Source organism: Dendrobates tinctorius, unplaced genomic scaffold, assembly GCF_039654945.1.
Source record: "Dendrobates tinctorius isolate UK_male_01 unplaced genomic scaffold, ASM3965494v1 ptg000165l, whole genome shotgun sequence".
In the NCBI taxonomy this organism is placed as follows: domain Eukaryota; kingdom Metazoa; phylum Chordata; class Amphibia; order Anura; family Dendrobatidae; genus Dendrobates; species Dendrobates tinctorius.
Genome location: NW_027361832.1, coordinates 20,701,113 through 20,727,870, shown reverse-complemented (window position 1 = coordinate 20,727,870; position 26,758 = coordinate 20,701,113).

Sequence of the window (26,758 nt, the reverse complement as noted above, 5' to 3'; positions counted from 1 at the left end):
ACACAGCACCCACCCTATTAACCAGTTGGCTCTGTTTCTGTTTAGTTAATACGCATTTATTTATGTGATATAAGGGTGGTCCTTTTCTGGACATGTTGTACCTGTATTAAGGCTGATTTTCTTGTCCTCCTACTGCTTTGGCACCAAACTGAGTTCCGCCTGCAATAGGGGCGAGGGTGTATACGACGGAGGAGGAGCTAACCTCTTTTTTTCACTTAGTGTCAGCCTCCAAGCGGCAGAAGCATACACACACAGTATCTGTGTCTCCCAATGAGCGTCTCTGAGAAAAGGATTTTATGGTGAGTTATCACAAAAATCCATGTTTCAGTCTAGATCAGGGGTCTCAAACTCTGTGGAGTAAATGGGCCGCACATAAAAAAAAAAAATTTGAGCTGGGGGCCGCATTCCTTTCAAACTTAATACACCTCGTACACACGCGGCTCCGCTCCGTACACCTCGTACACACGCGGCTCCGCTCCGTACACCTCGTACACACGCAGCTCCGCTCCGTACACTTCGTACACACACGGCTCCGCTCCGTACACCTCGTACACACACAGCTCTGCTCCGTACACCTCGTACACACACGGCTCCACTCCGTACACCTCGTACACACACGGCTCCACTCCGTACACCTCGTACACACACGGCTCTGCTCCGCACACCTCGTACACACACGGCTCTGCTCCATACACCTCGTTCACATGCGGCTCTGTACACACACAGCACGACTCTGCTCCATACACCTTGTACACACTGCTCCGCTCCGTACACCTTGTACACACACGGCTCTTCTCCGTACACTCATGCCTCTGCTACATCCACCCTGTAAACCCCTCCTGACCCCCACATAAACTTACCAGCAGCATCTTGCATACACGGAGACCCCTGATCATGTGACCCCTGACTCCTCCCCCTCCTGTGACCTCATCCCAGGTCCTGTGCAGAGTGTGCACATAGAACAGCCATCGCGGATCGCACGCTCCTGAATGCGCGCCTTCCCCCTGCCTCAGGGAGTGAGACACGCGGTGCACCGCGGGCCACAGATGCCTACCTCAGGGGCCGCGTGTTTGAGACCTCTGGTCTAGATGGAGTGCAGAGTGCACATTAATGTGAACAAAAATATTTTTTATTTACCAAATGGCTCCAATGAATCAAAGAGTGAAAAATGTAAAGGGGTCTGAATACTTTCCGTACCCACTGTATATAATGACACCTCCTGTATGGAGAAACTAGTCGCATGCATTGCTCAGGTGTGATTTTTGGTCGATTATTCCACACAAATATTCTTTAACTCCAGAAGGTTCCGTGATTCACGTCAGGTTATTGGCCGGGCCATACTAGCAGCTTTATTTTCTTTGAAACCAGTTGAGTTTCCTTGATGTGTGTTTGGAATCATTGTCTTGCTAAAATGTCTACCCTTGTCTCCTCTTCATCATCCTAGTAGATGACAGATTTTTATCAATAATGTTTCAGTCTTTGTCGATTCAGTTTGCCAGTGCCATATGCTGAAAATAGTCCCACCTCCAAACTGCACGATTGGTATGGTATTTTTGGGGTGATACAAAGTGCCTTTGATCTCCAAACATTGTGTCATCCAAAGAGTGAAATTTTGGTCTTGTCTAACCAGACTATATTCTTCCAGTATTTCAAAGGCAGGTCTAAATGTTGCTGAGCAAACTGTAAAGTCACTGTCACTATTCCACCTTTCTGTTGCTGAACGCAGTGAATGACAGGTCTCTCATCCAATCTAGAGCGGTGCCATGCTGAGCTGTCATTATTCATGAATGGAGTGTACAAAACAAGTGGAATATACTATATAGAAATGGTAATTGAAATTCATTACTATTAAAATTAATTTTAATTGCCATGTCTATATAGTATATAATTCTTATTTTGGTCCAGCACACCTCACCTTGCGATTTCTCATCTGTCCTCAAGCTTCCCAGTGCACAGCTTCAGGTAGTAAGTACATCCATGGCTCTAGAAACCCAACATGGCGTCCGATTTATATTCCAGCAAATTTTCCACTCCAAAAGTCAAATGGTGTTCCTTCTCTTCCGAGCCCTTCCGTTTACCCAGACAATAGTTTTCCACCACTTATGGGTTATCAGTGTACTCAAAGAAATTGCAAAATAAATTGGGCCATCCATTTTCTCTGGTTACCCTTGTGAAAATGAAAAAAATTGGGGCTAAAGGAAAATGTTTCATTTTCATGGCTCAATGTTCTCAAATTCTGTGAAACACTTGAGGGTTCAAAGTGCTTACCACAGCTCTATATTAAAATTCTTTAAGGTTGTTGTTTCCAAAATGCAGCCACATGTGGCACGTTTCCACTTTGTAGACACATAAGTAGCCAAAAGTCAAACGGTGCTCCTTCCCTTCCCAGTCCTGCCGTGTGTCATAACAGTGGTTTTCCACCACATATGGGATATCGGGGTCCATATTCTTTTTTGGGAAAATTTTATATTTTAATATTTTCCTTCCATATTACTTTAATTCCTGTGAAGCAACCCAAAGGGATAATACATTTCTTGAATGTGGTTTTGAGCACCTTGAGCGGTGCAGTTTTTAAAATTTTGCCACTTTTGGGTATTTTCTGTCATATAGACCCATCAAAGTCACTTCAAATGTGAGGTGGTCCCTAACAAAATGGTTTTGTAAACATTTTTTGGAAAAATGAGAAATCGCTGGTCAATTTTAAACTCACTCTTACTTCCTAACAAAAAAAATTGTTTCAAAAAATTATGTTGATGTGAAGTAGACATGTGGCAAATGTTATTTATTAACTTATTTTGCATGACATAACTCTGGTTCAAGGGCATAAAAATGAAACTTTTGAAAATTGCGACATTTTCGCAAAATTTCCGATATTTACACAAATAAACACAAAGAAGAATTGCCTAAATTTACCACTACCATAAAGTACAATGTGTCACAAAATAACATTGTCAGAATCACTGGAATATGTTGAAGCATTTCTAGAGTTATTACTCCATAAAATGACACTGGTAAGAATTGTAAACTTTGGCCTTGTCAGGAAGGTGAAAACAGGCTTTGGGGTGAAAGGGTTAATTTGTGCAAAGATAAATGTTTTACATACAGAGCATCACATTTATGTGTTGTATGTCACATGGTTTATTACAAAGGGACAAGTCGGTAAACGGAATGCGGCAACACCTTACGCCTACATTTTGACATAAATTTCAGGCACAAATTTTGGATGTAGATAAGATTCTCTAAAGATTCACAAAATGTATCACCCAGAATGAGCCAATTTAATACATTTGTCTCGTTTTCATACTGTTAAGTCCAAGTTGCACTGTCTATGAACTTGTCTGTGTTGATAACTTTCCCCCCTGTATTCTTGTCACGTGGCACAACAGATTAACTTTGTCATTGGACACAATGCTGCTGTTAGATAGAGCTGTGCAATTTCAGTTTCCCATTGTGTGTGATCCAGCAACCTGCTATTACCTGCAGAGAAATCATTTCAATGAAACTTTGAACCTGCTGAGCCACTAATGAAAATAACCCATGGTCGTACTTGTCTTTTAAATCTTTTATTAATATCCATTGTGGTGCTGTGGACAAGCTGAAGTTTCTACTGTCTGAAGATCCAATTCATTTTCGGATGAATTTCTAGTTATATCATAGGTCTCACTGTAACATTAAAGGGGTTGTCCATGCACAACATATTGATGAAATATTCAGGGAAAGGTCTCCACTGTTATGACTGGACAACCCCCCCTTGCAGCATTTCAGACATAAAGGCCTTCTTCAGGATTTAAGATACAATAACTTTGTAATGATTATTGTATCAGGGGTATCGAACATCTTATCCAGGGGTTCAACTACTGACAAAGCAGCTGCCATGTGGCGGAGTAGTATTAGGTAGGACACTGTCACCCAGGGTAGTCGTAGCACTTAGGTTGGGAGAAGAAATAAGAGTTGGGGTTGGGAGAGCAGCGCATAACAAAAACTTCAAAGGAGTTGTCCGACCCCCAAAAACCAAATATTCTTTTTCTAACTAATCTGTGCTGTATTGTAATATTCGACACCCCTATGAATTTTGTTTTTAGTTTCTACCTTTAGTTCCTCCTGAATTTCACTTCATTCCCTGCACAATTTGTTTATGTGCCATCACGTCTCCCTCATCACATCCACAGTGGTGACAGAGCCTTCACATGTTTCCCACATCACATCCACAGTGATGAGGTTTGCACACATGTCAGGAGGAATTTAGGTCCACTCCTCTTTGCAGATCATCTCTAAATCATTAAGATTTTGAGGCTGTCGCTTGGCAACTCTGAGTTTCAACTCCCTCCATAAGTTTTCTATGGGATTAAGGTCTAGAGAGTGGCTAGTCCACTCCATGACCTTAATGTGTGTTTTTGTTTTTATGAGCCACTCCTTTGTTGCCTTGGCTGTATGTTTTGGGACATTGTCTTGCTGGAAAACCCAACCACGACCCATTTTTAATGTCCTGGTGGAGGGAAGGAGGTTGTCACTCAGAATTTTACGGTACATGGCTCCATCCATTCTCCCATTGATGCAGTGAAGAAGTCCTGTGCTCTTAGCAGAGAAACACCCTCAAAACATACTGTTTCCACCTCCATGCTTGACAGTGGGGATGGTGTTCTTTGGGTCATAGGCAGCATTTCTCTTCCTCCAAACTCGGCGAGTTGTGTTAATGCCAAATACCTCAATTTTTATCTCATCTGACCACAGCACCTTCTCCCAATCATTCACAGAATCATCCAGGTGTTCATTTCCAAACTTCAGACGGGCCTGCACAAGTACCTTCTTGAGCATGGGAACCTTGCGAGCACTGCAGGATTTTAAACCTTTGCGGTGTAATGTGTTACCAATGGTTTTCTTGGTGACTGTGGTTCCAGCTGCCTTGAGATGATTAACAAGCTCCCCCCGTGTAGTTTTAGGCTGATCTCTCACCTTTCTCATGATCAAGGATAACCCACGAGGTGAGATTTTGCATGGTGCCCCAGATCGATGTCGATTGATTGACAGTCATTTTGTATTTCTTCCATTTTCTTACTATTGCACCAACAGTTGTCTCCTTCTCACCCAGCGTCTTATGTTTCGTTTGGTAGCCCATTTCAGCTTTGTGCAGGTCTATGATCTTGTCCCTGACATTCTTAGAAAGCTCTTTAGTCTTGCCCATGTTGTAGAGGTTAGTCTGACTGATTGAGTCTGTCGACAAGAGTCTTTTATAAAGGTGACGATGTAAGACAGCTTTCTTTAATGCAGGTAACAAGTTGATTAAGAGCGTCTAACTAGTCTGTAGGAGCCAGAACTTTTAATGGTTGGTAGGGGATGAAATATTTATTTCTCACTGCAAAATGCAAATAAATTTATATAATTTATACAATGTGATTTTCTGGATTTTATTTTTGATATTCTATCTCTCAATGTTAAAATTAACCTACCTTTAACCCCTTCCTGACATCAGACGTACTATCCCGTCCATGGGACCCGGGCCCCTATGCCCATGGACGGGATAGTACGTCTACCGCGATCAGCGGCGCCCACGTGGTGAGCGCCGCTGATCGCGGCCGGGTGTCAGCTGATTATCACAGCTGACACCCGGCACTATGTGTCAGGGGCGGTCATGGACCGCCCCCGACACGTTAACCCCTTGCACACCGCGATCAAACATGATCGCGGTGTACCGGGGGTTAAAGGGAAGAATCGGCAGGGAGGGGGCTCCCTCCATGCTTCCCTGAGACCCCCACGGCAGCGCAATGTGCAGCGCTGCTGCGGGGGTCTCTTTCCCTACAGGCCCCCCGAATCCAAGATGGCGACGGGGGCCTGTAGGGAGCGGACTTCCTCAGTGCCTGCAAAGCGCAGGCATGAGGAAGTCTACAGAACTGCCTGTGACAGATTGCTGATCTGTCACAGTGATCTGTGATGTGACAGATCAGCGATCTATCACAGGACAGTGATGTCCCACCTGGGACTATGTAATAAAGTTAAAAAAATTGTTAAAATAATTTTTAAAAAATCGCCAAATAAATTAGGAAAAAAAAATAAAAATTCCCCCAATAAATCCATTTTTTTTAAATAAAAAAAAAACAAAAGTACACATATTGGGTATCGCCGCGTCCGTAACTACCTGCCCTATAAAACTATCCCATTAGTTAACCCCTTTAGCGAACCCCTTAAAAAATAAAAATCGAAGCAAAAAATAATGATTTATTATCATACCGCCAAACAAAAAGTGCAATAACGCGCGATCAAAAAGACACATATAAATAGCCATGGTACCGCTGAAAACGTCATCTTGTCCCACAAAAAAAGCCGCCATACAGCATCGTCAGCGAAAAATTAAAAAAGTTATAGCTTGCAGAATAAAGCGATACAAAAATAATTATTTTTTATATAAAATAGTTTTCATTGCATAAAAGCGCCAAAACATAAAAAAACGACCTAAATGAGGTATCGCTGTAACCGTACTGACCCGTAGAATAAAACCGCTTTATCAATTTTACCGCATGCGGAACGATGTAAACGCACCCCCCCAAAAGATATTCATGAAACGCTGGTTTTTGTTCATTCTGCGTCCCAAAAATCGGAATAAAAAGCGATCAAAAAATGTCACGTGCCCGAAAATGGTACCAATAAAAACGTCAACTCGTCCCGCAAAAAATATGACCTCACATGACTCGGTGAGTCAAAATACGGAAAAATTATAGCTCTCAATATGTGGTGATGCAAAAACTATTTTTACAATAAAAAGTGTCTTTTAGGCTATGTGCCCACGTAGCGTTTTAAAACGCTTACTAAAAACCAGACTCCTTCCCAGAAATCGCGCGGTTTTACCGCGATTATGATCGCGATTTTGCCGCGATTTTCGCGTGCGATATTCAAGCACTTTCCAAGCGATTTGAAGCATCGCTTGGAAAGTGATTGACAGGTTGGTCACACTCGTCAAACATAGTGTTTGACAAGTGTGACCAGGTTTTTACTATTGAGGCCGCCTATGCAGCATCAATAGTAAAAGATAGGATGTTAAAATGCTAAAAAAAAAAAAAAAAATCGGTGTATATTTACCTTCCGGCATCCCGCGCTGCATTCCCGGGCCTCAGCGTTCCCAGTTATGCCTTGCGAGACCTGTGATGACGTAGTCTCGCGTTGCTATAGCGATCTCGCGAGACCGCGTCATCACAGGACCTTGCCGCAAGGCATTACTGGGAACGCTTAGGCCGGGAATGCATCGCGGGACGCCGGAAGGTAAATATACCCCGATTTTTTATTCTTTTTTTTACAGGGGGATGGTACCCAGGGCCTGGAGGACAGTCTCCTCTCCTCCACACCGTGGGTACCAACCGCACATGAGACGCTTAACTTCCCGCATGGTGGGCATAGCCACATGCGGGAAGTAAGCGATTCTCATGCATTACTATGGGTGCGGAATCGCGGCAATTCTTTGCGATTCCTCACAAAGAATGAGCATGCTGCGATTTTTTCCACGATGCGATTCCGCCGCGGAAAAAAGCGCAGCATTAGCACAGCATGTGCGGAATGCCATAGGAATGCATGGGGTGCGTTCTGTACACGATTTTTAAGCGTTTTCGCGCCGAAAATCGCGGCAAAAACGCTTAAAAATCGCTACGTGTGCACACAGCCTTAGCGTGCGACAGCCGCCAAAAATAAATACCGCCATAAATAGTAAATCAAACCCCCCGTTATCACCCCCTTAGTAAGGGAAAAATAATAAAATTAAAAGAAAATGTATTTATTTCCTTTTTCCCATTAGGGCTAGGGTTAGGGTTAGGGCTGAGATTAGGGTTAGGGGTGTGTTGGCGTTAGGGTTGGAGTTAGAATTGGGGGTTTTCACTGTTTGGGCACATCAGGTGCTCTCCAAATGCAACATGGCGTCTGATCTCAATTCCAGCCAATTCTGAGTTGAAAAAGTCAAATGGTGCCCCTTCCCTTCCAAGCTCTGCTATGCGCCCAAACAGTGTTTTACCCCCACATATAGGGTATCAGCCTACTCAGGACAAATTGCAAAACAACTTTTGGGGTCCAATTTCTCCTGTTACCGTTAGGAAAATAAAAAATTGGGGGCAAAAATATCATTTTTGTGGAAAAAAAAATGATTTTTTTTTTATTTTCACGCCTGGGAGTTATAAACTTCTGTGAAGCACTTGGGGGTTCAAAGTGTTCACCACACATCTAGATAAGTTCCGTGGGGGGTCTAGTGTCCAAAATGGGGTCACTTGTGGGGAGTTTCAATAGTTTAGGTAGATTAGGGGCTCTCCAAACGCACATGACACCCGCAGACCATTCCATCAAAGTCTGCATTCCAAAAGTCACTACTTCCCTTCCGAACCCCGACGTGTGCACATACAGTAGTTTTCTCCCACATATGGGGTGTCAGCGTACTCACGACAAATTGGACAACAACTTTTGGGGTTCAATTTCTCCTGTTACCCTTGGGAAAATAAAAAAAATTGGGGACTAATTGATCATGTTTGTGGAAAAAATACGATTTTTTTTTATTTTCATGCCCGGGCACTATAAACTTCTGTGAAGCCCTTGGGGGTTCAAAGTGCTAACCACACATCTAAATAAGTTCCTTAGGGGGTCTAGTTTCCAAAATGGGGTCATTTGTGGGGGGTTTCCACTGTTTAGGTACATTAGGGGCTCTCCAAAGACAACATGACACCCGCAGACCATTCCATCAAAGTCTGCATTACAAAACATCACTACTTCCCTTCTGAACCTTTCTCCCACATATGGGGTATCAGCGTACTCAGCACAAATTGGACAACAACTTTTGGGGTCCAATTTCCCCTGGTACCCTTGGGAAAATAAAAAAATTGGTGACTAAAAGATCATGTTTGTGGAAAAAATACAAATTTTTTATTTTCACGCCCGGGCGTTATAAACTTCTGTGAAGCACTGGAGGGGTCAAAGTGCTCACCACACATCTAGATAAGTTCCTTGGGGGTCTAGTTTCCAAAATGGTGTCATTTGTGGGGGGTTTCCACTGTTTTGGTACATCAGGGGCTTTCCAAACGCGACATGGTGTCAGATCTCAATCCAGCCAAAAACGTCAAATGGCGCTGCTTCCCTTCCGAGCTCTGCCATGCGCCCAAATAGTAGTTTACCCCCACATGTGGGGTATCACCGTACTCAGGACAAATTGCACAATAACTTTTAGGGTCCTGTTACCCTTGGAAAAATAAGAATTGAGGGTGAAAAGATCATTTTTTTGGAAAAAATATGATTTTTTAATTGTACGGCTGTATGTTATAAACTTCTATGAAGCCCTTGGGGGTTCAAAGTTCTCACCATACATCTAGATAAGTTCCTTGGGGGGTCTAGTTTCCAAAATGGGGTCACTTGTGGGGGGTTTCCACTGTTTAGGTACATCAGGGGCTCTCCAAACGTGACATGGCGTCCGATCTGAATTCCAGCCAATTTTGCATTGAAAAAGTCAAGCGGCGCTCCTTCCCTCCTGAGCTCTGCCATGCGCTGAAACAGTGGTTCCCCCCCCACATATCAGGTATCAGCGTACTCAGGACAAATTGCACAATAACTTTTGCAGTCCAATTTGTCCTGTTACCCTTGGTAAAATAAAAAAAATTGAACCTGAAGTATTTTTTTGTGAAAAAAGTTAGATATTCATTTTTTTTTTTTAAATATTCAAAAAATTCCTGTGACGCACCTAAAGGGTTAATAAACTTCTTGAATGTGGTTTTGAACACCTTAAGGGGTGCAGTTTTTAGAATGGTGTCACTTTTGGGTATTTTCTATCATATAGACCCCTCAAAGTGGCTTCAAATGTGATGTGGTCCGTAAAAATAAAATGGTGTTGCAAAAATGAGAAATCGATGGTCAATTTTTAACCCTTATATAACTTCCTAACAAAAAAAATGTTGGTTCCAAAATTGTGCTGATGTAAAGTAAACATGTGGGAAATGTTACTTATCAAGTTTTTTGTGTGCCGTATCTCTGTGATTTAAGGGCATAAAAATTCAAAGTTGGAAAATTGCAAAATTTTCGCCAAATTTCCATTTTTTTCACAAATAAACACAAGTTATTTGAATGAAATTTTACCACTATCATGAAGTACAATATGTCACGAGAAAACAATGTCAGAATCACCGGGATCCATAGAAGAGTTCCAGATTTATGACCTCATAAAGGGACAGTGGTCAGAATTGTAAAAATTGGCCCGGTCATGAACGTGCAAACCACCCTTGGGGGTGAAGGGGTTAAAATTATAAATTGTTCATGTATTTGTTAGTGGGCAAACTTACAAAATCAGCAAGGGATCAAATACTTATTTCCCCCACTGTATGTTAGCCAACAAATACATTTGCACTGTGTAGCACTATAGCATGAAAACATGAAATATGAATTGCATTACTGCTCTAGAAAATAGGAAAAACTGAGAATACTTAGTGCATAAATTGACCAATTCATGTGTACCCAGCAGCCATGATAAGGCGATTCTTGTTGCTAAGATAGGTTCCCAGCAACCGAGAATCGCCTTATCATGGCTGTCAGATACACATTCTAGTCTCGATTTTTTTCCTATTTTCTAGAGCAGTGATGCAATTCATATATTTCATGTTTTCATGCTATAGCGCTACAGAGTGCAGATTTATTTGCTGGTTATATATGGCGGTGGTTACTCTTAGTTCACACCTGTACACCTTTTTTTCTGCATGGATGTGACGGTCAGTCTTTTGTTATTTACGTGTATGTTAACCCACACTCAAACCTATGCTTCTCTAAACCAGCATAATACATACCAGCTGCACATCATAATACATAACTCAGCTGCTGCAGAACTTCAACTTATGCACCTCAATTACTGCAGAACCTCACAATACACACCTCAGCTGCTGCAGAACCTCATAATAATTAGCAAAAAACAGACACTGGATAATAGAAAATGGGGAAGGGGGTGTTAGTCCCCAAGAGATAATGTCCAAATTCCCAAAACACTCACTGAATCAAAATGGTTAGCAGCATCGTGAATACCAATATTAAAACATAATTTTTAATTATACTGATTTAAAACATAACACTGGGTAAAACTGTCACTGAAAAAGACCTGGGTGTATGGGTGGACAACAAACTCACATTTAGTGGCCAGTGTCAGGTAGCTGCTGCAAAGGCAAATAAAATAATGAGACGCATTAAAAGAGGCATAGATGCTCAGGAGGAGAACATAATTTTACCTCTATATAAGTCACTAGTGTGACCACACTTAGAATACTGTGTACAGTTCTGGTCTCCGGTGTGTAAGAAACACATGGCTGAACTGGAGCGGGTGCAGAGAAGAGCGACCAAGGTTATTAGGGAACTAGGGGGTCTGCAATACCAAGACAGGTTATTACACTTGGGGATATTTAGTTTGGAAAATCGAAGGCTTAGGGGTGATCTTATTACAATGTATAAATATATGCGGGGACAATACAAAGACCTTTCTAATGATCTTTTTACTCTTAGACCGGGGACAAGGGGGCATCCTCTACGTCTGGAGGAAAGAAGGTTTAATCATACTCACAGACGCGGATTCTTTACTGTAAGAGCAGTGAGACTATGGAACTCTCTGCCATATGATGTTGTAATGAGTGATTCCCTACTAAAATTTAAGAGGGGACTGGATGCCTTTCTTGAAAAGTATAATATTACAGCGTATATACACTAGTTTCCTTAATATTGCGTTGATCCAGAGACCTAGTCTGATTGCCGTATGTGGAGTCGGGAAGGAATTTTTTTCCCCAATGTGAAGCTTACTGTTTGCCACATGGGTTTTTTTTGCCTTCCTCTGGATCAACATGTTAGGGCAAGTTAGGATAGAATATGGGTTGAACTAGATGGACTTAAAGTCTTCCTTCAACCTTTATAACTATGTTACTATGTTACTATAACTGACACAAATTCTAAAAAAACACCAAATGTTGTCCTTATGAACACTAGCATTTGGTGCACAGCCATAGACAGAGGAAGATAAGCCCATATAGTTTCTTTGCAGAGTGCATGTGTTCGTCCCTGAAGAACCAATGAAGGAGAAATTTGTCAGGAGGCACGTAGGGCTGTTTAGGGCATTTTATCACTTAGGGCAACAACTGCAATCAATCGTTTGTGATAACTGGCAATGAGACATTTACAACACTCTGGAGGAATTTTGGCCTGACTCATGTTTGCAGAATTGTTGTAATTCAGCCATATTAGAGGGTTTCCAATTATAAATCACCTTTCTAAGGTAATGCCACCGCATCCCAATCAAATTAAGGTCAGGATTTTGACTAGGCCACTCCAAAGTCTTAAATTTTGTTTTTCTTAAGCCATTCTGATGTGGACTTGCGGGTGTGTTTTGGATAATTGTCCTGCTGCACATACCAATTGTGCTTCAACTTGAGGTCACAAACAGATGGCCGGACATTTTCCTTCAGGATTTTTTGGCAGACAAAATTCATGGTTCCATTTACCACAGCAACTCTTGGGAAGGTTCAGCACTGTTCCATTTTTGCCATTTGTGGCTAATGGCTCTCATTGTGGTTCACTGGAACCTCAAAGCTTTAGAGATGGCTTTATAACATTTTCCAGTCTGATAGATTACAATTACTTTGTTTCTCATTTCTTCCAGAATTTCTTTGGATCGCGGCATGATGTCTAGCTTTTGAAGACATTTTGGTCTACTTCACTTTATCAGGCAAGTCCTATTTCAGTGATTTCTTGATTGAGAACAGGTGTGGCAGTATTCAGGCCTGTGTGTGGCTAGGGAATTTGAACTCTGCTTCCCAAAGATGTGATAAGTCACAGTTAATTTATGTTTTAAGGGGGGGGCAATCACTTTTTCACACAGGGCCCTGTAGGTTTGGATTTCTTTTTCCCTTAATAATAAAGACCTTCATTTAAAACTGCATTTTGTGTTTACTAGTGTTATCTTTGTCTAACATTTAAATTCGTTTGGTGATCTGAAACAAGTGTGAGAAACATGCAAAGTATAGGAGATCAGGAAGGGGGCAAACACTCTTTCACACCACTCTATTTCTCTCTGAATTGCTCTAGCATTTTAAATAAACATATAGTTTAAAGTGTAGGATTCAGCCAGGACAGTAGTTGTGGCCGAGGACACCAGGGCCCTGATGTCCTGGCCTCCTCCCAGGATAATTGTCAGCTTCTGCCAGCATGCCTGTTTGGGATTCTGGTTCACCGTCAGGGATCCCACTGCGGTGTTGCACAGCTCCTTTGTACTCAGTTTCAGTGCAAAGGGTGGAAAGAACAGACACAGAAGCAGGTTCAGATGCCAAACAAACAACTTTTCTCTTCAATGGTCCCGGGCACATCAGTAACATTACGTCTGCACAGCATTCCTCCTGCACGTTCCCTTTCCTTCCTTCTCTGTCCTCACGCACATCACGGGGTAGTAGCGCCCTAGGCGGTACGGCAGCTTCACTTCTGTAGGACCTCAAGACAGGGGATCCCGTTCATCCATTTCGCCCCGGACTTACAAGATCTGGCCCTATTTAAGATCTGCCAGATTGTGAATATTCTGTGCTCTGAACGACTCTTGGACCCAAAATTCTCTTCTCCCATCCTAGCTGTAGAACCGTACTTCTTTGGTGCTCCTGTGCTATCCATCACCCGTCTGTCTGTGCCCATGCTCTTTCTTCACTTTCTTAACGTTGCGTAGCTGCTATGTCGTCCTGGGCCTAGTGCCCTTGTGGACACTTCGTGCGTGCTCGCCCTTCTAACCTGTTCCTATATCCTACACTTACTTATCCCGTAGCAGCTCCTCCTACAATCAACCCTCTATGAACTTCCTACAAGATATACCTACAAGGCCCACTAGTATGCCCCCATCTAGTGGCCCACAATAGAACTACAATTACCCATATCTAGGAACTATATACTAATAGCGCCCTCCACTAATGTCCCCAAAGGATGCACTAGCTTACCCTAGTCTGTACATAAATATTCAGAACATAATACAGCACAATATATTACAATCTTTACAGCATGGCAACACATATATAATGTACAAATATGACAAGCGGCAATACACGTACTCATGTAGCAGTACCACAAGCACTCAGCACATGAAATATTAACATATATACATAGGACTTCTTAAAGGGAGTGACATTAAAGGGCATTTTTCTTCACTCCCCTTCAAAAGATCTGGCCTGGGACCTTAGAGGTGAGACGTCACTTCACGCCACTCCAGGTTGCTTTCAGTGCACACACATAGGGCGTTACCGGACTAGGTTAGTTTCTCTTTATGGTCCCCGACTGGATCTTTGTACTGAATTTTTTCTGACACCTTTCAGAGAAAAACATATTTGGCTGCAATCGTGCTGCCAAGCTTAGGTTCCCTTTAAAGTCCCCATGCACAGTAAACTAATATCAGTCGAACCTGCCGATACTGGTAGTCTAATGTCAATGGGGCCTCCTCTCTCCTACTCCTGAAGTTATATTTACATGGTCCTTACCCACGGTCCTGTAATGACATCTGCTGCTCAGGACCTCAACAGTAGTGGAGGAGCTCCCTCCATACATCTGTAGAATACTTCCACCAGGTAAGTTTACCTTTGGGGAGGCTGCAGTTCAGTTTTTTTCCTGGTAGGAAAAATTCTTTCTTGTTTTGTTTTTCTCTAATTACATTGTTTTCGTGAAAGCTGTTCCATGTGCCTGGGCTTTGTCTTGGTTAAAATGACTGTGCTTATCTAGAAATGCCACTCATTTGTAAAGATGGATTATACAATTAATCATCTGGGACAAAGTGCAATAAGCTTCGGTTTGTCATTGAGTGAAGACACTCCGGTAATTGACAATAATAACAGCAGGAGAGGCTCGCATTCAGGAGATCTGCACAGGGACTTAGTCTGTCCTTCCTAGGGGACCATTCAATCAAACACTGCCTTGATACAGACCAAATAGAGGAGCATTCATATCCCTTTTTCCGTTGACAGAACTTTTGGAACAAAATTTGTTAACTCCAAATAGGGACATTTTATGCTTATCTGACCTTCTTCTTTGACTTAAAAGTCAGTTTCCTTATTTCAAAGGGTTGTTCTTACGATAAAAACAAGGAGGCCCTAGACAGTGAGGAAGTACGCAAATCTACAGTGAAATCCCGTGATTGAGAGTTTTGCAAAGATTGATTTTGATTAAGTGCTAAAGAACTACTGCATTATGCTACTGTGCGAAGGACACTACATTTCTAAAATTATGATGGGAGGGGGGAATGAAAGGGCTGCGCGGTTCTCCTCTCCGTTCTTATCTCCGCTGAGTGTCTAATGGGAGGATTCACGGAGCTGCGCTCTAGATTCTCTGTATTTCTGTCCTTGGTGTAATGCTCGGTAGAAGATTTGTGCTTTTTAAAGCAACAGTACTTAATTGAAGTGGAATGAAATTTTGTAAGTTGAAAGTAAAATATGGTGCCTAATTTAGAAGGAAATTCTAAGTGATTGTTTGGTCATTAATAATAATAATCTTTATATAACGCCAACATATTCCGCAGCGCTTTACAGTTTAACAGTTTCAAAACACAAGCCATAAGTAACAACGTTAACAATACAATAATTAAAGCAAAATAAGACGAAATAAGATGACCCTGCTCGTGAGAACTTACAATCTATTCTACAATGAGGTGAGGGAGATACAAAGTACAGGTGTGTATTTACAATGATGTATTTACAATGATGGTCCAGCCATCTTGAGGGAGTGAAGGATGGATGTATATAGTGAATGGGCTAAACACGCACACTTACACATAGAATGACTTTGATTAGTGAACGTGATAAGCCACTCTGAACAACTGTGTTTTGAGGGAGCGCCTAAAATTATGCAAATTGTGGTTAGTCCTAATTTCTTGGGGTAGAGCATTCCAGAGGATAAGAGCAGCACAGGAGAAGTCTTGGAGTCCGGAGTGGGAGGTACGGATTAGTGCAGAGGTTAGTCGAAAGTCGTTTGCAGAGCGCAGCGATCGGCTAGGTCGATAGACAGAAATGAGGGAGGAGATGTAGGGGGTTGCCGCACCGTGGAGAGCTTTGTGGGTAAGAACATGTACTTTGAATTGGATCCTATAATGAATGGGCAGCCAGTGTAATGACTGACGAAGAGAGGACACGTCCGCATACAGATTAGCCAGATGGACAACCCTGGCTGCTGCATTAAGTATGGACTGGGAGGGGGATAGTCGAGTGACGATAGGCCAATTAATAGAGCGTTGCAGTAATCCAAGCGGGAGTGGATCAATGCTACAGTGAGGGTTTTTTTTGTTTCCATGGTGAGAAAAGGGTGGATTCTAGACATGTTCTTTAGGTGTAAGTGTCAAGAGTGGGCAAGAGATTGTATATGGGATGTGAAGGAGAGATTGGTGTCAAACATAACGCCTAGACAGCGCGCCTGCTGCCGGGGTGTTATTGTGGTACCACCCACGGAGAGGGAAATGTCCAATTTAGGGAGGTTAGGCTGGTTTCACATTTGCGTTTTTTTTCGCGGTAATTTAGCGCTAAATAGCGCATGCGTTTTTTTTTCCTATACTTTGCATGGGATGCGCTTATGTGCGCATACACATGCGTTTGTACGCGTTTTACCGCGCATGCGTTTTTTTGCGGTATGCGCTCGGGCGCACAAAATGCAACTTGTTGCATTTTTTGTGCGTCCGATTTGCCTCAAAAAAATGCATGCGCGCGCAATGCGTTTTTTTACAGCAAGACACCCATTATAAGTCTATGGTGAGCATATGTGCGCATTGGCATGCTTATGTATGCGTTTTTTTGCACATGCGTTTTTTTTTTTACCATTAGTTTATACAATGGAATTTAGGGGTTTGGGTAAAGTTAGGATTAGTTAAGGGGTTTAGGGTTAGGGTTAGGGTCAGGGTTAGGGTTAAGTATGGTTTGGTTAAGGGTTAGGGTCAGGGTTAGGGTTAGGGTCAGGGTTAGGGTTAAGTATGGTTAGGGTCAGGGTTAGGGTCAGGGTTAGGGTCAGGGTTAGGGTTAAGTATGGTTTGGTTAAGGGTCAGGGTTAGGGTTAGGGTCAGGGTTAGGGTTAGGGTCAGGGTTAGGGTCAGGGTTAGGGTTAAGTATGGTTTGGTTAAGGGTTAGGGTTAGAGTTAGGGTCAGGGTTAGGGTCAGGGTTAGGGTTAAGGTTAGTTAGGGTTTGGGTTAGGGTTAAGTATGGTTTGGTTAAGGGTTAGGGTCAGGGTTAGGGTTAAGTATGGTTTGGTTAAGGGTCAGGGTTAGGGTCAGGGTCAGGGTTAGGGTTAAGTATGGTTTGGTTAAGGGTTAGGGTTAGGGTCAGGGTTAGGGTTAGGGTTAAGGTTAGTTAGGGTTTGGGTTAAGTATGGTTTGGTTAAGGGTTAGGGTCAGGGTTAGGGTTAAGTATGGTTTGGTTAAGGGTTAGGGTTAGGGTTAGGGTTAGTAGAGTCATGGTTTGGGTTAGTGTGAGGGGCCACCTAATGTTGGAAAAAAATGCAAACGCGGTAAAAACGCACTAAAAACGCATACAAACGCATAAAAACGCTGCGTTTTTTTCATGCATGCTCATAAAAATGCTTGAAAAAAACGCAGCAGTTGTATGCTTTTGTATGCGTTTTTCAATGCTTTTTTTTGCGGGAAAAACGCGCTGCAAAAAAAAGCAAGTGTGAAACAGGCCTTAGTAGATGGCGGGAGCAGAAGTTCAGTTTTGGAGAGGTTGAGTTTCAGATAGAGAGTGGACATGATATTGGAGACTGCGGACAGACAGTCACTGGCGTTCTGTAGTACAGATGGGGTAAGGTCGGGGAATGACGTGTATAGTTTTGTGTCATCAGCATAAAGATGGTACTGAAAGCCAAATCTGCTGATGGTCTGTCCAATTGGGGCTGTGTAGAGAGAGAAGGGAAGGGGGCCAAGGACTGAGCCCTGAGGTACCCCGACAGCAAGAGGAAGAGGAGATGAAGTGGAGCCAGAGAACAAAACACTGAAGGAGCAGTCAGAGAGATAGGAAGAGAACCAGGAGAGAGCAGTGTCCTTAATGCCTAGTGACTGGAGCCTAGAGAGTAGGAGATGGTGGTCAACAGTATCAAAAGCTGCAGATAGGTCAAGAAGAATGAGCAGAGAGTGGTCACCGTTACATTTTGCTGTCAGAAGGTCATTGGTCACTTTGCTGAGTGCAGTTTCAGTCGAATGTAGGGGCGGAAGCCGGACTGTGAAGGGTCTAGAAGGGAGTGAGTGGAGAGGTAACGGGTAAGGCGGGAGTAAACTAGGTGCTCCAAAAGTTTAGAGATGAAGGGGAGATTGGCGACTGGTCTGTAGTTGTTTGTGCAGGATGGGTCGAGAGCGGGTTTCTTTAGTAATGGAGTAATGGTGGCGTGTTTGAAGGAGGATGGGAAAATGCCCGAGGAGAGAGATTAAAGATTGTAGTTAGGTGGGTTGTGACGACTGGAGAGAGAGACTAGAGGAGATGTGAGGGAATGGGGTCGGTAGTGCATGTAGTCGGAAGAGAGGAGTCTGGAGACTTCTGTGATGGGATCAAATGTGGAAAGTGAGCCAGGGGAGATGCAGGAAGGGATGGGAGTCACAGCACTTGGTGGTTGGGAGCAGATTTACTGACGGATATTATTTATTTTTTCTGTAAAGTGGGAGGCCAGGTCATCAGCACAAATGTCTGTGATAGGGGCTTGTGCTTTTGGCCTGAGGAGGGAGTGAAACGTGTCAAAAAGTTTCTTGGGGTTGTTGACTAGTGAGGAGATCAGGGTGGTGAAGTAGGTCTGTTTGGCGAGGTGAAGGGCAGCGTTATAGGTTCTTAACATAAATTTGAAGTGGATGAAGTCTTCTGGTGTGTGGGTTTTTCGCCATAGGCGTTCAGCACTCCTAGAGCATCGCTGGAGAAGTTGAGTTTGCGATGTGAGCCAGGGTTGTTTAACTCTGTGCTTGGAGGTTCTGAGGGTGAGGGGAGCTACTTGGTCAAGGGTGCTTCTAAGAGTGTCATTGTAGTGATGAACAGCCAGATTAGGACAGGAAAAAGAGGAGATTGGGGACAGTGATGAGTGTAGAGAGTCTGAAAGTGTCTGAGGATTAATGGCTTGTAGATTTCTCACTGGTAGGTAGGAGGGAGCTGGGGTGGGCGAGGATTTGTGAGTGTGAAGGAGAGAATGTTGTGGTCAGAGAGTGGAAGCGGTGAGTTATTTAGGTGGGAGATTGAGCAGAGCCGGACAAAGACCAGATCAAGGGTGTTACCGTCCTTGTGTGTCTCAGAGGTTGAAAGCTGCGAGAGGCCTAGAGAGGTGGTTAGTGATAGAAGCTGGGATGCAGATGTGGAAATAGGGCTGTTAATGGGGATGTTGAAGTCTCCCAGGATAAGGCTTGGAAGTTCTGAGAACATGAAGTGTGGCAGCCAGGCTGAAAAGTGGTCAAAGAAGTGGGTGGGTGAGCCTGGGGGCCGCTATATGACCGCTACTCTGAGGGAAAGGGGACAAAAGAGCCTGATGGTGTGGACCTCAAAAGAAGGGAATAAGAGTGATGGAACTGGGGGGATGACCTGGAAAGTGCATTGTGGGGACAGGATTATGCCGACTCCACCACCATGTCTGTTTGTGGGTCTCGGGGAGTGGGAGAATTGTAAGCCACCATAGGAAATGGCAGCAGAAGAGGCAGTGTCAGAATCCTGAATCCAGGTTTCAGTGAGGGCCAACAGATTAAGAGAGTTGTTCAGAAAGTAGTTGTGTAGGAATGGAAGCTTGTTACAAGCAGACCGTGGATTCCAGAGGGCACAATTAAAAGATGGAGATGAGGGAGTGCAAGTAATATTAATAAGATTATTATGGTTTCGATATGTAGGTAAGGTAGGGGTTGGGGGATGGTGGGCCAGGGTTGGGGGAGATGTCCCCTGAAATCAGTAGGAGTAGGAAGATAAAGAGCAAATAGTTGTTGGAATTGTAAGTAGTTTTTTTCTGCGATGTGTTTGGGCAAGATGGGCTGAGGTTTCTCAGGAAGGTGAGGAGTGCATGGGAGCTGTACATGGGAGAGGTGTGTTAATGTGTTTGAACCTGCTTCTAGTTGTGTGATTGATTTATAGCAAATTGAGGATCAGACGAAGGAGGTAGCCAACTGCATGGCTGATAAAGTAGGTTAGAGGCCTATCACACCTGGGACTTCTTACTTAGTTTAGTCAGCGGGTTTTTTTGTTGTGGGTGAGAGGCGAGGGCAAGGAGCCTTCTGGATACACCTTGGCAGGCTCACTCTGACTTGCTATGTGTGGCCTGTAAGACAAGGTCAGGCACACTAGAAGCGCATTTCATAACAGAGGTGAGCTGTCTAAGTTGAAGCAGCCTTCCCACGTCCCATGGAGCTGGGCTGGAAGGAAAAAGGCCTATTCCTATTCTAGCCAGCTGATCTAACGGGTGAGAGGCAGAGAGCCTTCTCGTTACATCCTGTAGGTCTACCGGGTGAGAGGCAAGGAGCCTTCCCGCTACACTTGGCAGGCTCGTTCTGACTTGCTATGTGTGGCCTGTAAGGCAAGGTGGTCCAGGCACACTGAGAGGGCATTTCAGAATAAAGGTGAGCTGTCGGGAGAAAATGTTGAAGCCATGGGCAACTTTTTCTGTGTGCAGTCAGGGCCTCACAATGGGATTCCACCGCTATGCCGATTGTAAAAGACAGAAGAAAGGAAGCAGTAAAACAAGTGGGACCAATATTGAAAAAGGCAAAAATGCCAGAGTGTGAATGTTTGGATGTACAAAAAGGCACAGACAAGGGAAGAAAATAGCAAGTGAATAAATGATGTTTGAGAATGTGCAGCAGTATGGAAGTAAGGTGTATTATGAATGTTTTGATTGACAAAGTTTAACCAGAGATCCAGACAAAACAGATGGACTTGTAAACGCTGTGGTCAGACTCAGACAAACCCAGACTGAATAGGTACTTGTGTGACCTGTGCTACTGACCTAAGCGAGTTGCGCTAAATCCTGTCCAGACAAGATCATATGTAGTGACATAATAGTGTGGATAGTGGGGACATTGACCTTTGAGGAGTAAGCTGACAGTAGACCCCAGACGACCAACCCCATCAGGACCTAGAAGGGTGACCAGAGTAAGAAAGATGCAGGTGTATTATCCCTGGAGCCCCTCTGACCAGCTAGCTTTGCTGAAGCAGCTGCCTGACCCTGAAAACCAACTATTCCCGTTTTACAGACACATAAAGGAAATACAGGAGACATATAAGTGTACCTGGGCAGACCTAGAGAGGTTGGTGAGTTTAAAGGCAGGTGACGCACTAGGACATATAATTAAGACACATACAGATGTGGCAAAGAATCAGGCTTGGGGCATGGACGATAAATCTGCACGGTCTGGGGAGACGTACTGTGAATCACTAAGACAATGGGCTATAGTGAAACAATCAGAGCAGTCCGTACTCCTGACTAACGTGACACAGCAATAAGGAGAGTGTAGAGATGTACTTTGGACGGTTACAGCTGAAATGGGCAGATATGGGGTATATTTGCATAAACCCACTTGATGTTAGAATACAGGTGAATGCATTCATTGAAGGTATGAACAAAGACTTACGAGACGCAGTACAGACAGCCAGTCCTGAATGGCGATATGTAGATCCGAAAGACCTCCTTAAGGTGGCTAAAGTAGTTGAGCAAACAAGGACGATAAGACAACCTGTCATGTATGCTGGAGCACAAGGAAAAAAGTGGAGACGTAATAGGGGACCAAGGGACCTAGAAACAGGTGCCGGAATTGTGGTACTTACAAAACTTATTGTTAGTGACAATGCCCCTATGAATTTACTGTCATGATTAAATTGAAAGAAGGAACCACTCCTTGTTTAAAGCAATACCCCTTGAGCCTAGCCAAATCAATGGCCCCGAGCAGAGATATTAAAGAGTATGATAAGGCAGGGGTTCTGGTGCAAAGATCTTCCCCCTGCAACACCCCTTTGTATCCCATTATGAAAAAAAGGACCCAAGGGTTTGCTGACACTTACAGAAAGGTTCATGACTTAAGGGCTATTAATGATGCTACAGAGAGTATGACCTCAATCGTCCCTGATCCACACACATTACTGTCACAGATCCCAGTGATGTCAAAATGTTTCACAGTCATTGATTTAGCGGGTGCATTTTTTCTCTGTACCCCTGCACCCTGACTGTCAGTATCTTTCTTCTTTTACTCATAAAGGTAAAAAATATTGTTGGACAGTCCTCTCACAAGGGGGAAAGAACTCCCCTGCCATCTATTCAGCAGCAATGGCAGGGATCCTTGAGTAGTGGCAACCACCCCATCCGCAGATTGTACTATAACAGTACGTGGATGACCTTTTGCTCTGCTGACTGGACCAGATGTCCTGCAAGGAAGTTACAGTTTCCTTGCTATGTTTTTTTTTTTTAGCAGAAAAGGGTTTGCAAGGTCTCACGTGACAAGTTACAGTATTGCAAACAAAAGGTGACATTTTTGGGACATTGTATTGCCGAAGGTACAAGCCACCTGACTGAAGACAGGAAACAGGCAATTCAAAATCTCCCTCTACCCAGGTCACATCAGCATCTACGCACCTTCCTAGGTTTGGTGACTTACTGCAGGCCTTGGATAAGGTCTGCTTCACGAATGATGCAACCACTCTATGACTGCTTGTCAGCAGACCCCTATGATCTCACTCAAGAAGCAATTGATTTCTTCCAGTCTCTCAAACTGCTCATTGTGTCAGCCCCGGCCTTAGGCATTCCAAACTGTGATCAGCCATTTTACTTGTTTTGCACAGAGCAGGGAGGACATGCTACCGCAGTACTGACACAACATGGAGGGAAACAGAGACCAATAGCTTGCTACTCAGCACAATTAGACCCAGTGATCAGAAGGTCACCTACGTGTGTCCGTGCGGTAGGAGCAGCTGCACTACTACTAGAAAAGGCATGTGAGATCACACTGACTTTTCCTTTGACAATTTATTCCCCACATGACATCCTTTCCATACTCGTACAAGTTCAACCAAAACATCTGTCTATGGCCAGACAGCTCCGGCTTGAGTGGGCTCTACTAATTCCTGAGTATGTCACCCTCAAAAGATTATTGCAGAGAAAGGGAGACACAAAAGCGCAATAGGGTCTTATCCGTGTTACAAAGAGAGATTCCACTTAAGAAATTTGCTCACCTGATTAGGGTAAGAGAAAGCATATAGTCTGGCGGCTGCTGTAGATCCACAGGTCCTCAACGACCAGAAGAAATAACGTGTTCAGGGGAATTTGTAGTTATATTCCGCGCTGCCGCAAGAAAGTATTCCAGGAGATCAATGTCAAAGATTCACAGTGGTTTATTCAAATATTTATTTTGAATGAACCACTGTGAATCTTTGACATTGATCTCCTGGAATACTTTCTTGCGGCAGCGCGGAATATAACTACAAATTCCCCTGAATACCCTCAAAAGATGTAACGTTCTGAATCCCGCCACCCTCCTTCCTGTGGATTCAGAAAATGGGGAATTGGTGACCATAATAGCAAGTGAGGAAGAATACTTTGACATGACGCATGAACATGACTGCATAGAACTGATGAGTCAGGAGACAGTGGGGTTTTGCACATGTTCATGAAAAAACCTGTTCCTAATGCAGATTTTGAGTTTTTTGTAGATGGCTCCAGATACCACCAGGATGGGCGATTCTACACTGCATATGCAGTAATATCCTCACATGATGTCGGCACTGGAGGCAGAGTTGAAGGCACTCACTGAGGCGTGTAGAGCCGCTGCAGGTAAAGTTGCTAATATTTACACAGATTCGAATTATGCATAGGGAATAGCCCATGACTATGGCCCTATCTGGAGAAGCAAAGCGTTTCTTACATCAGCCGGTAAGCCCATTAAATGCAGAGCTGGTGAAACAGTTGATGGAGGCATTGATGTTACCAGTCCAGGTTGGCATCATCAAGGTAAAAGCACACACAAAAGGTGACTCTGTGGAGGTAGAGGGCAACAGAAGGGCGGACGAGGCTGCTAAAGTAGTACCAATGCGGCCTAGAGAGCAGTGGACGGTGGCTGGGAGTCAGCGTATTCCAGCCACATTGAGCCTAGATGTCTTGAAATCCCTCCAGCAACAGGCTGCCCAAACAGAGAAGGTACACCGAGGGAGACTGGGAGCTGAGCTGAACTCAAATGGAATATGGGAGAATAAGGATAAATTGTGCCTACCGAAGTCCCTGTTCCCAGTCATGGCGCAAGCAACACATGGCCCCACTCACACCTCAAAAAGTCACGTGTGCCATGGTAGATGCCTTCTGGATCACTCCTGGTTTCAGTTACGCAGCCGTGAAACTCGTACAATCATGCCTCATCTGTGCACAGCACAACCCAGGAAAAACAGTAAAAGTCCCTAAGAAAGTGACACCTAGGCCTCTCTACCCATTTCAGAGACTGCAGATTGACGACATACAGCTACCAAGGTAGGAGTGTATGCAAATATCCTAGTATGTGTAGATCTCTTCTCTGGTTGGCCGGAAGCCTATCCGGTAAAGTGAAAATGCTAAAACAACTGCAGACAAACTGATGAAAGAACTGATCTGCAGGTATGGTGTCCCATAAACCATAGAAAGCGATAGGGGTACAGACTTCACAGGAAAAATAATGAGGGAAGTCATGCAGGCCCTGGGTGTACAGCAAGCTTTTCATACACCATATAGGCCACAAAGTAGTGGGAAAGTGTAAAGACTAAATGGGACACTTAAACTGAAAATGCAAAAGACCATGGCAGACACAGGAAAGAGCTGGGTAGCATGCTTGCCTCTTGCACTCTTTCTAGTCAGCCACACTCCAAATGGAAAGACAGGCTTGTCTCCTTTTGAAGTCCTGTTTGGTAGTGCACCAAAGACTGGTCTGTACTTCTCACAGGTGCTGCAAATGCAACACGGTGCTATGACAGCCTACGTCCAGGCCTTGCAGGAAAACCTTAATGTGGTGCATAAACATGTGTTCTCATCCATTCCAGATCCTAATGCCAGTGCAGATGTGCATCAGCTGAATCCAGGTGATTGGGTGGTTATATACAGACACATGAGAAGGAGCCTGGACCCACGATTTGACGGCCCCTTCCAAGTTCAGCTGACCACATCCACCTCAGTAAAACTTGAGGGAAAGCCCACCTGGATCCACGCCAGTCACTGCAAGAAGGTCCTTTCACCAGCAGAATGACTGTTCTCCTAATTACCTTGCTGGCAGTGGCAGGGTTACTGCACTCTACAGATAATTATAGCGTGGCACTACCGCAGGGTGCACAAGTAGGTTACCCAGACCCAAATGAATAACAAATAGTAACTTGGCACTCAACTTGAATGATCCTTTTTGAAAGAAAATTTTATTATGTGCAGTCTCAGAAACGTTTTGGCCCACAACAGGCCTTCGTCGGTCTGCCGACTGATGTCACAGTGTGGTGATTAAATGCAAGTCCAAAATTTCGTATATATTGATTCCTGCTATCAAGGTTGGTGCAGATGTGCACTGTGCACTCACTTGATACTGTTTGCGTATGGGCTGGTAAACTAGCCAGACTCCATATATATTGATTTTGGTGCGGTATCTAACTCCTTGGATTCAAATTAGGATGATGCACATTGTGAGATGCTTGGCCATGTAAGACAGGCGTCTGATATGAAAAACTAAGTGCTCTTGAACCATAGGTCCATCCAGGACTGTAGCTGAGAGGGAGCACAAGATAAGCGGTGTAATCAATGTAGTGGTATCCCCTAAAGCTTGTGGAGGTCGGTTGGGGTATGTAGATCAAAACGCGGTATCCACCGCTTGTATCACAGCGTTAGATACCAGAGTTAGATAACAGAGTTAGATACCGCACCAAAATCAATATATATTGAGTCTGGCTAGTTTACCAGCCCATACGCAAACAGTATCAAGTGAGTGCACAGTGCACACCTGCACCAACCTTGATAGCAGGGATCAATATATACAAAATTTTGGACTTGCATTTAGTCACCACACTGTGACATCAGTCGGCAGACCGATGAAGGCCTGTTGTGGGCCAAAACGTTTCTGAGACTGCACATAATAAAATTTTCTTTCAAAAAGGATCATTCAAGTTGAGTGCCAAGTTACTATTTGTTACTGCACTCTACAGAGACACAGGATAAACTCTTAAATGCTGACTGGGACAACTTATTCGACATCATGCTCTTCTCATAAAGGACATGGAAGAACAGAAACCGAAAGACTGTTGGCTCTGTACACACAGCCCAGTATCTGCAAAGACTATGCCGTACTTAGCCTTACCTCTGGAGCCATGGGAGGTATTAACCCCACACTGCATACACAATGAGACTTGGCCTCAATCTAGGTTTTGGGGAAAAGATGTGCCCCGTGATATATCTGCCTCATTGGCTATAATCGGATGGGCCGCAAATCCCTGGTTTCAGTGTACCCTATCGTTAGCATTGGGTACACAGGCCGTGCGCTGGTATGATTTTGACGGCGCATGCGCCCTTTTGACGGTGCACCGACGTGCGCCAAACACACCGCTTGGCATTTTGGTGCGCACCGTCAAAAGGGCGCATGCGCCGTCAAAATCATACCAGCGCACGGCCTGTGTACCCAATGCTAACGATAGGGTACACAGGTCGCATGCAGCGTCATTCGCCCATAAGAGGAGCTAACCGGAGGGGGGCGTGGCAGGGGGCGGAGCGGCACGGCGGCCGTGCGCTGCGCCACCTAACGCAAGTGTGAAACTAGCCTGTTCTGGCATTTCTTCTGCGGTGTTGCTATCAGTGGGA